Source organism: Priapulus caudatus, unplaced genomic scaffold, assembly GCF_000485595.1.
Source record: "Priapulus caudatus unplaced genomic scaffold, Priapulus_caudatus-5.0.1 Scaffold2018, whole genome shotgun sequence".
Lineage (NCBI taxonomy): Eukaryota > Metazoa > Priapulida > Priapulimorpha > Priapulimorphida > Priapulidae > Priapulus > Priapulus caudatus.
Genome location: NW_014579079.1, coordinates 38073 through 49272, shown reverse-complemented (window position 1 = coordinate 49272; position 11200 = coordinate 38073).

Sequence of the window (11200 nt, the reverse complement as noted above, 5' to 3'; positions counted from 1 at the left end):
CTGTTTCATGCATTCTCTACATGAATAAATATATATCTATATTTAGGGTTAGGGTTACGGTTAGGATTAGGGTTCGGGTTAGGGTCAGGGTATTAGGCAGGAATATTTATATTTTTTAAATATTTTTAACTTGTTTACATTTTTAAATTTTTCTTTTTTTGGCCGTGCAGTTTCAAAACGGACCGTGCAAATCACGGTTGCACGGCTCGCTGGTTAATACGCATACACACACGACAGACACACTCACACAGTCTTGCACATACAAACAGACATGCATACACACACACACACACACACACACACACACACACCCACCAATTTAGCAAGCTTCATGCATTCGACAAATCCCCCCTCCCTTCGCGCTGCCGCTGGCTGGTTGTCACGCGCCTTGCTCTTGCTCGCGTAGACTACAGCAAAGACGCCCGCTGCTTTAATAGTTCCTTCAGTAACAGTATCAACCGCGATGCGGCAACGTTTCAACATTTCACTCGTAGGTACGCGCGGGGCGTGTCAATTTTTCCGTACCACTAATGCGTAAAATCGCTAGGGCTATCCAGAAACCACCGCAACCTACGCCTTACTCCCTAACCTTAACCCAAATTTAATTTAATCAACACTAATAAATTTTTTAAATTAAATTGTAAATAAATCATGTAAATATTTGCGTTAATTGGGAAAAAAATTGTTAAATGGATAAAGATAGAAAAAAATAAAAAAAAACATGGGATTCGAACCAACTCATCTCAGACGTAACGCCGCCTGCTGTACTAGCTTGGCTATTGAGGGTTATTGGAATTATATATTATGGATGTGCTATGCATACATGGATGTGCGTGTGCTGCGGTGGTTTCTGGGATAGCCCAAGAGAGTTTATGCATTAGTGGTACGGAAAAAATAGATGCGCGCGGGACGACGCCGATACGAATTTTTGCATGTATTCCACGCCGCCAGTCCCAATTTCCCATCCTCCCATCGATCTTACTATAGAGGGTTCTGCGACTTCCACTAAAAATAGCAATATTACCTACAATCCCGTGCCGCCGGCCATACCCGTTCAAAAAAAGAGCGAACATGTGTTACCGATATGCGCAATCTAGCGATTTTACATCGATAGTGTTATTATAGTAATCTATATTAGCAGTAAGTGGATCCCGGTTTTGCAGACAGGTTTACCAGCGCGTGTTGGGGTGCTAGACTTTGAATATGATTGTACAGACCGGTATTACATGGTGTTGCAGCAGGTTTATCAGCGTGGGTTGGGGGTGCTAATCTGCCAGGTTTCAATGAGATTACTCAGGTCCGGTTTTGCATGGTTTTGCATGCAGGTTATTTAGCGTGGGTTCGGATGCTATGAGAGTTTGATGAGGTTTCCGCACAGTCGGCGGATTGCTAGATTGAGCAGATCGGGAGATTGCACGCAACACATATCATCATCATGGACTTGAGTTTGTTTACATCGCGAGTGTTCAGAAATTTCACCGATTTTACTGCATATAGCTATCAAACGCAGCTTTTTATAATATCTGGTGTATGCACATTTGCCAACTGTCTGAAGTGTACGTAGTATGGATAAGTACTTTGATTCACTAGACAACGTAGCCAAAGCACGCTATCTTGACAAATTGCGTGCATTGGGAATCGACACCCGTACGAGACGAGTCCATTTTATACGCTCAGGACAACCACAAAAGCCTGGATGCCTACGATCCACGGTTCTGCGGTTGGTTTAGTGGTGTATCAGTCTACATCTATCATGTGAACCTGTAGTGAGAGTCCCATGTACGTTATCCGAGCACGTGTTATGCACTCCCAGTCTCTGATTATACCATCTCTCCATCCGTGCATGGGTCATGATGAGAGAATATGGACAGCATCATGTCAGCACACTAATTGTAAAGCCGGCTTGGTGAATTCTGTTCACATGTTGCCTCGGTGCTATTTTATGTAGAGTTATGCTGCACGTGCAAGAGAAATCACCACCCCCACTCAAACAGCTGCCTATTGGATGCCGGCGATATATGAATATAAGTGTAAATGTGTAGCGGCGTGCGCCGTGCGTGCGGTGTACCTGTGTGTTGCAGAGAAGCATTTGACCGGCATTTACAGGTAATTATCGGAAATACTAGGCGAAAGAGAATAGAGAAACATTAAGACATTGGTAGTAAATTTATACATTTCGTGTTTAATCAGCATTGCTTTTTTTATTGAAAATTGCTCCAAGCGTCTGTGGTCCGCCGGCGTCTCTCGCTCACTTTACCTTGTTGTTGTGATCACTCTAGGCAGCCTAAAAAAGCTGTGTGGCTCTCTCTGATACCGATTGCTGCAGTTGACAACACCTCAGGAGAGCGGCGTTGTGATGCGTTTGCTTAAGCGCATGAAGCTTCCGAGGGGCTCAGAAAGATCATAGCAAAATGAAATGCAATGACCATGTCTGATGTTCAGAAACAGTGAGGGCCAAAAACACTAACTTTAATGAACAAGGCCACAATAGCAAAACGCAATATCCTAATTAGAAATGCACATGCTATTGGAAAAAACGGCAGCCCTACAACGATTACGTCCAGCTGCTGCCAGCTTGACAAGGCCAAGGATTAGTTAGATGTCGCAGCACTTACCTCACCGCACAAGCCTGCCCCAGAGGTTCATTACGGCGATAGCCCATACAAGGTGCCGGAACAGTATGGAGCTATAAATTATGCCAAATTCCTTGGTGTAATAAGTGACGGATCCACAGATTCCTCATCAAAGGAGGCCGAAATTTTAGTTTCGAATTAAAATTAATTTAATTTAAATTTTATTCTCATGATTCATATCAAAGTTACGTATATTTTATACAATTGAATGTCTTTTGCCACAACTTCTGAGGGACACCCCTTGTACCCTGGGGGAGACCACCTGTACCCCTAGCAGAAGGGGGCTCCACCACCTACCCCACCTAAACTCCTGGCAAATCACAATGCCCGTTGCCTCTGCGCCTAGTAAGAGTCCTTCAGCAGGACTAGTAGAATCTCGACAGGACTAGTACATTTTTAGCTCATCTGACGTAGTCAGATGCAGCTTGTAGAATAGCATGATTGTCCGTCCGTCCGTCTGTCCGTGCGTCCGTCCGTCCGTCAACAGTTGGGCACAAATCTTAACTGCTCGACGTACGTCACGATATTCGGGACGTCAGGGGCGATCGTGAAAAGGACTCAGGATGACCAATTTGGGGTCAAAGGTCAAGAGGTGTAAACGGAGTATATTTCCCCCTTAACTTAATTGATATGAGAAAATACGAAATTGTGGCACAAATCTGAACGGCTTGACTTATGCTCTTAATATTCGGTGTATAGTGTGATGGGCAGGAAACCCATCACCAGTGCGAAATTGGTCAAAGGGCAGTGGGGGAAAGGTCAGATATCAGACATTTTCTGAGGACATTGCCTAATAGACAGAGTGAAAAACGTTTTTGTTTCACCACTGACCTACCATTTTTATCACTTTATTGAAAGGACCATGAAATGTGCTTTCCACTGACGTGCAAAGAGTAAGTGTCTGATAACCTTTTGACCCCCAAGAGGAGGGTTAAACATGGATTTGTTGACTGTTAACAAAGGACTGAACTGCTTAATCAGAGCCATAACTGTGTGGATGCGAGGCTATATTTGCAGTTCAATTGCAAAGACAAAAGTTTGTTGAACAAGGTTTATGCTCCGTAAATCATATTATTTTCTAAAGCTGTCTGTATATTAATAGCACCCTGAATGCTCGCGTGGCCGTCATCCGAAATGTAGGCAAAAACCTGGGGGCAACTCATTACTCATGCATGGGGTGAACTGGCACTTCTATTCTAATAAACATGCACACCTGCAATGCAGATTTGTTTAATTTATTACTCACAGCTGAGCGAAATTGTTGCTTCCCTGAATATACTTCGATTTTAGCCTGTGAATTTCAGCAACTCGAGGAAATTAGGTTATCTCTTCTTTCTTGACTTATCACCAATGTACGAAGGGCGATGCCATCTTTGATTATTGATTACACTTGCATACGCTATCTCGCGGCAACTATATGCCTAGTGATACATTATGACACGATAAGTCAGTCGAGCAGGTATGAAGTAGGATGCAGTGTTAGGGTTTAGTTTTTGTGTTAATACCTAGGCTAAACAGTTTTGATGACGTCGTAGCCGGTTTTAGCGATGGAACAGATTTTCAACCTTTTGCAGAAAGGCCAGTACAGTAGAGCAGCAGACCTCAGATGAGCACTCTCGCTCATGTGGTTCTTTTACTAGTCCTGTGGACTAATGAATTAAAATGGTTACTATCTAACCCTGTATACTACACTACTGTACAATACTGTATACGTACATACATACAGGCTTTCATTTTTAAGGGGCGCGATCGCGCTCGCGCTCCACAATTTGTGGTGTGTAAAGCCCTGTCTACACTAGCAAACTTTAGTTTGCAAACTCGAGCAAACTCCGAGTTTGTTAAAGTTTGGAGAAGTTTTATAGACAATCGTCGTACAGCCTGGTGGGCTAGCGTCTGGCGGTCTAGAATTATAACTATGGCTTTTGTTCTTACGACTCCCACCAGAGATATCTCGTGAATCCTGCACGAAACTGTTATCGCGGAAAATGTAAAGAGGACGAGATGTTCTTGTTTATACACGAGTAATGGGGCGCATTGCATGCCGGGATGAGCTACTGCCTGCCTCCGAGCCTCTGTTTCGAGGCCCGCCGAGCTAAGCATAATGCGCGCGGGCATGATGTCACACACACACGACTACAGTGATCGATCGAAAGTACAGGATTTTTGGATGATATATATATACGTCTTCTTTACATTTTCACGGAGAGAACATTTTGTGCAGGATTTCACAAGATATCTCTGATGGGAGTAGGTAAGAACAAAGGCCAGCATTATAATTCAAACAAGTGAACATTTCTGTACACATGGATACCAAGATGGAAGCTGTTGGATGTGTATTTGTGCTGTGATCGTGTGAAATGAAGCGAGCGTCGAGCAAATTTCACAATCACGCTTTCCTACCTGCTCTCTTATTCATGTTGTTTGTGCACAGCGCGGGCGTGCGGTGTACTTGCGTGTTGCAGATGAAACATTTGACTGGCATTTACAAGGTGATTATAGGCGAAATAGAGTAGAGAAACATTAAGACTTTGGTACATTTCGTGTTTATTTACCATTAATTTTTGTTATTGAGACGTTCCAAGTGCCTGTGCCTATAATGGTGCATAATAATAATGGTGCATGGTAATAATAACAGTGATTGGTAATAATAAAAGTAAGGTAATAATAATGGTGCATGGTAATAATAATGGTGCATATGGTGCATAATAACAACATGGTGCCTAACTCGCCGCCGCAGTTTCCACAACTCACCGTTTGCAATCAGTTACTTAAAACTCTGGTGTTCCTGCAGGTGACGCCACTTTCCAACTATCGTTGGAATTGCGGAACACTGCTGAACAAGCTACACCCACTATTTTTGACAATCAGCCCGCCAGAATGCGCTCAAATCACAGAAATTCCTCATATATACATGCGAAATGACCTTTCGGATGCTACTAGGCAAGAAGGCAGCTATGCCCAACCGCTGGCGGCTGCGCTGATTGGCTGCAGCAAGTTCATGTGTACTGCCACTTCGCCAATTAATAGACGAACTCGTATCCCGCTAGGCAATACAGATCGACGAGCGTACAGCGAGAGAGAGGGTCCGTTTAACATGACTCACCTGCGATGTCAACAAACGTAGTTGTGCAGCCTGTCTGCACGTTAAACTTGCTGCAGCCAATCAGCGCAGCCACCGGCGATTGGGCATGCCGCCCGTTTGCCTAGTAGCATCCGAAGGAACATTTCGCATGTATATTTGAGAAATTTCTGTGATTGGAGCGCATTCTGGTGGGCCGATTGTCAAAAATGGCGGGTGTAGATTGTTCAGCAGTCTTCCGCGATTCCAACAATAGTTGGAAAGTGCGTCGCCTGCAGAACGCGGAGTCGTAACTGCTGGAAACGGTGAGTTGTGGAAACTGCGGCGGCAGGTTCGGCACCATGTTGTTATTATAGTCAATGGCCGCGTGTGTGCTGTACGTTGCGGGCTGTTCTTGCTGCCAGTGATTTCACTCACCATAAAATTGTAAAAGTCAATATAAAATCACGATTTAATTGGTTCGTATTGGCTGACACATCACATCACAGGGTTCTCTCTACATTGCGCAAACGGGCGCGCGGCGCCCCGTTTGGGAAAACTCGCCCCTGTTTCAATCTTTGCGCCCCGTTTACAATTACCTCCGCCCCGATTAAATTCCACCAAATAAAAGTTTGCCAGCGGCGGAATCGATCGTCCAAGAATTCCCATTCAACCAGGACCACCGACGCGTGTATTTTTTTTACCGTGGTGCACGCATGCACTGCAGACAATACACAAGTACAAACCAGTCAACCTGTCCCACACCAACACTAACTGTACACCGACTCGGCTATCTTATATATACAAGAACCCAAATACCGTCTATGGTGTGGTGACGATTTTACGGCATTAATTAGTGGTACGGTAAAAAAACGCCCCCCCGGACCCCCCCCCCGGACCCGCCCCCCCGCCAGTTCCGCCCCTCCCTCCCTTCCCTTCCCCTCCCTCCCCTGTTTGAATTTCATCCTGGGGAGAACCCTGTATCACTATTGACCACAGGCACTTGGAGCGTTTCAATAAAATATAATGCTAAATAAATACGAAATTTATTTACTAATCACGTTAGGTGACGTCACATGTTGCTACCGGTGTTGAGCAGAGAATTGTTTGTCCCGGGATGCTTATAACGACTAATGATCGAGCTCGTAGAATGTATCTCTGGGTGTATTCTCGGTATTGAGGCACAAGTAATAACCGTGGGTGCTAATGAACGGGGGACCCACATATCTTCAATTTCGGATACAGGTGTATTTGTTTGACCAATATACGTAAATACGCGTAGTGCCATCTGCTTTTCATGTTTAGTCTGTGGCCGTGGTTAGTCCGCGATCCCCCCATAGTGTGGGCCCCCAACACAGCCTACTTCATTATCACAAGCGTCTGTGATTCGTACGTGGATTCCACGTGCATTACAATCACAGCTACTGTTACGTATACAGTTACGGTATTGTACTATCGCTATCATTAGGTACGGCCAAGCATGCGTGCGAAAATGTCCGGTGCACTATAAATCTGTATCACACCCGCTTCGGCTGGCAGAGGTTTGAAACTGTACAACTGATTTCTTGGACTGCAGATTTCAATTAGACATTTCTTAGTAACAGCAGTGATTTAGACAAACTAATACGCGTTTGCTATAATGTAATGTACTTATTAACTACACAAGGGTGCCAGTTACTCTAGCATTTGTTAACATTGCATAATCAAGGGACCTATTATGCTATTATCAAGGGACCTATTTGCATTATCAAGGGACCTGTTTCTATACTCTCTTTCACCTATTATTGCCGACAATTTCTGTAAATGTCATCCAAATGCTCATCTACAACAAACACTGGCTGCCGCCAAGCGCCAATATTGCTGCCGCTGCACACTGACGCTCAAGGGGTCGTTGTCGTATCAGGTACTACATATACATGTACCCGAGGTACATATATGTATACACAAAGTGTACCAGACTTGTACTACAGAAGTGTACCCTAACCCTAACACTAACCCTAATCCTAACCCTAACCCTAACCCTAAACATACCTCATATAAAAATATAAACATAATACTAAACAACCTAAAACTACCTTGGGTACATATCTGTAGTACCTGATACGACAACGACCCCTTCAGCCACACTGGGACTAAAATATATAGCAATAGCGAAAGCGTGCTGCCAAAATTCGCTCGACGCTCGCTTGATTTCACACGAATACAACACAAATATTCAACCATTAGCCCCATTTCTTATATCATTTATGACTTTTTCCAAAAAACCAATGAATATACACGGATTTCAAGGTATTTTACTGCGAAGAGCAAGTAGTATCAGTCCGTAAATGCGCGCCGCAATACGCAGATCTCTATAGATTTGAGGGTCGTAGCACAGGAAGATCACGGCGGAAAATTCTCGCACGTAGCAATGGTGAGAAACAGACGGAAACCGGCGAGTAGTGTCGCTTAAACACAGTTTTTTCCACACTTGCAGTGAACTGACATAATGTTTCTTGGTCGAAATGAACAAACACCACCTTCAACAACACTCGCTGTCGATTTTAAGGGGCTAGCCCCACAGTGACGAAAATGACATAGGTCTCAATCTGGACATCATCTCTATCCTTGAACCAGAAATGGCTCGCCATTGATGTTGACTGTTCCCTACTACCCTTTCGCGGCCATCCGGTGATGTATATGAATTCGCCTCGCCCCCTCTTCCAGCTCCCGCTGGCTGCGCACGTCTGAGTGTCACAGGCGGCGCGTAAGGGGGTGCATACAGTGGTGATAGCCTGCGCGGTATATACAACCAAGATATTATAAAACCCACGCGAACGCCCATTCTTCCAGTTGTCTGTGTGTCGCTGGGCGCGCTTCCTAACATCTGACACGCTCCTGCTGCCGGCCGTGCCGCGCCGGCTGCATAGCTTTTCTATTATAACTGATGATATTCTATTTCATATTAGAGAAAAACTCCACTCTTGCCTTTCTTTATATTTACCTCCGCCAACGGAGGTCATGTAATTGGTCTCGTGTGTGTGCGTGTGTGTGTGGTGTGTGTGTGTGTGGTGTGTAGCCTGGCGCGATCTATTCAGCAGCAGCTCACCTTAGGGCATCGAGTCAGCAGCAGCTCGGTGTCCAGCAGCCGTATGCTAGCTCGCTTGCCGGCAGCAATGAATATTTCAGCGATTCCGCGCTGTTACTGGTATGCTACAAACTACAACTACTAGAAACTGCAACTAGACCTAAAACTAGAAACTAGAACTAGAACTAGAACTCAAACTACAACTACATGCGTTATCTGCAGCATCGTAGCATTCCACGGATGCCCGCAGTACCATCAGTTTCGTGTATTCTCTTTCGCTCGCCTTCGGTATTCCACGGCAACTTTGAACGTGAGTGCATTTCAATTATATATTTACATTCAACTTTAACTCAAATATCACGCAACAACAATCTATTGTCTTTGTCTACAATACTTATATGTCTTATATGTCACATGCATGTTACATGCTCGCGCGAGGTATGCACTCTCCGTGAGTGCCCTCTGTCTAGTCTTCTATGTTTCTCGCACATTCTTCCCAGTCTGTTTCATGCATTCTCTACATGAATAATATATATCTATATTTAGGGTTAGGGTTACGGTTAGGATTAGGGTTCGGGTTAGGGTCAGGGTATTAGGCAGGAATTTTATATTTTTTTAAATATTTTTAACTTGTTTTACATTTTTTTAAATTTTTCTTTTTTGGCCGTGCAGTTTCAAAACGGACGCGTGCAAATCACGGTTGCACGGCTCGCTGGTTAATACGCATAACACACACAGACAGACACACTCACACAGTCTTGCACATACAAACAGACATGCATACACACACACACACACACACACACACACACACACACACACACACACACACACACACACACACACACACACATACGCAGACATGTAGATATATTCATGCATTCGACAAAATCCCCCTCCTTCGCGCTGCGCGCTGGCTGGTTGTCACGCGCCTTGCTCTTGCTCGCGTAGACTACAGCAAAGACGCGCCTGTTAATGAGTTCCTTCAGTAACAGTATCAACGCGCGATGCGGCAACGTTTCAACATTTCACTCGTAGGTACGCGCGGGGCGTGTCAATTTTTTCCGTACCACTAATGCGTAAAATCGCTAGGGCTATCCCAGAAACCACCGCAACCTACGCCTTACTCCCTAACCTTAACCCAAATTTAATTTAATCAACACTAATAAATTTTTTTAAATTAAATTGTAAATAAATCATGTAAATATTTGCGTTAATTGGGAAAAAATTGTTAAATGGATAAAGATAGAAAAAAATAAAAAATAAACATGGGATTCGAACCAACTATCTTCAGACGTAACGCCCGCCGCTGTACTAGCTTGGCTATTGAGGGTTATTGGAATTATATATTATGGATGTGCTATGCATACATGGATGTGCGTGTGCTGCGGTGGTTTCTGGATAGCCCAAGAGAGTTTATGCATTAGTGGTACGGAAAAAATAGATGCGCGCGCGGACGACGCCGATACGAATTTTTGCATGTATTCCACGCCGCCAGTCCCAATTTCCATCCTCCATCGATCTTACTATAGAGGGTTCTGCGACTTCCACTAAAAATAGCAATATTACCTACAATCCCGTGCCGCCGGCCATACGTTCCAAAAAGAGCGAACATGTGTTACCGATATGCGCAATCTAGCGATTTTACATCGATAGTGTTATTATAGTAATCTATATTAGCAGTAAGGATGATCCCGGTTTTGCAGACAGGTTTACCAGCGCGTGTTGGGTGCTAGACTTTGATATGATTGTACAGACGCCGTATTACAGTGGTGTTGCAGGCAGGTTTATCAGCGTGGGTTGGGGTGCTAATCTGCCAGGTTTCAATGAGATTACTCAGGTCCGTTTTGCATGGTTTTGCATGCAGGTTTATTAGCGTGGGTTCGGATGCTATGAGAGTTTGATGAGGTTTCCGCACAGTCGGCGGATTGCTAGATTGAGCAGATCGGGAGATTGCACGCAACACATATCATCATCATGGACTTGAGTTTGTTTACATCGCGAGTGTTCAGAAATTTCACCGATTTTACTGCATATAGCTATCAAACGCAGCTTTTTATAATATCTGGTGTATGCACATTTGCCAACTGTCTGAAGTGTACGTAGTATGGATAAGTACTTTGATTCACTAGACAACGTAGCCAAAGCACGCTATCTTGACAAAATTGCGTGCATTGGGAATCGACACCCGTACGAGACGAGTCCATTTTATACGCTCAGGACAACCACAAAAGCCTGGATGCCTAGATCCACGGTTTCTGCGGTTGTTTAGTGTGTGTATCAGTCTACTCTATCATGTGAACCTGTAGTGAGAGTCCCATGTACGTTATCCAGCACGTGTTATGCACTCCCAGTCTCTGATTATACCATCTCTCCATCCGTGCATGGTCATGATGAGAGAATATGGGACAGGATCATGTCAGCACACTAATTGTAGAAGCG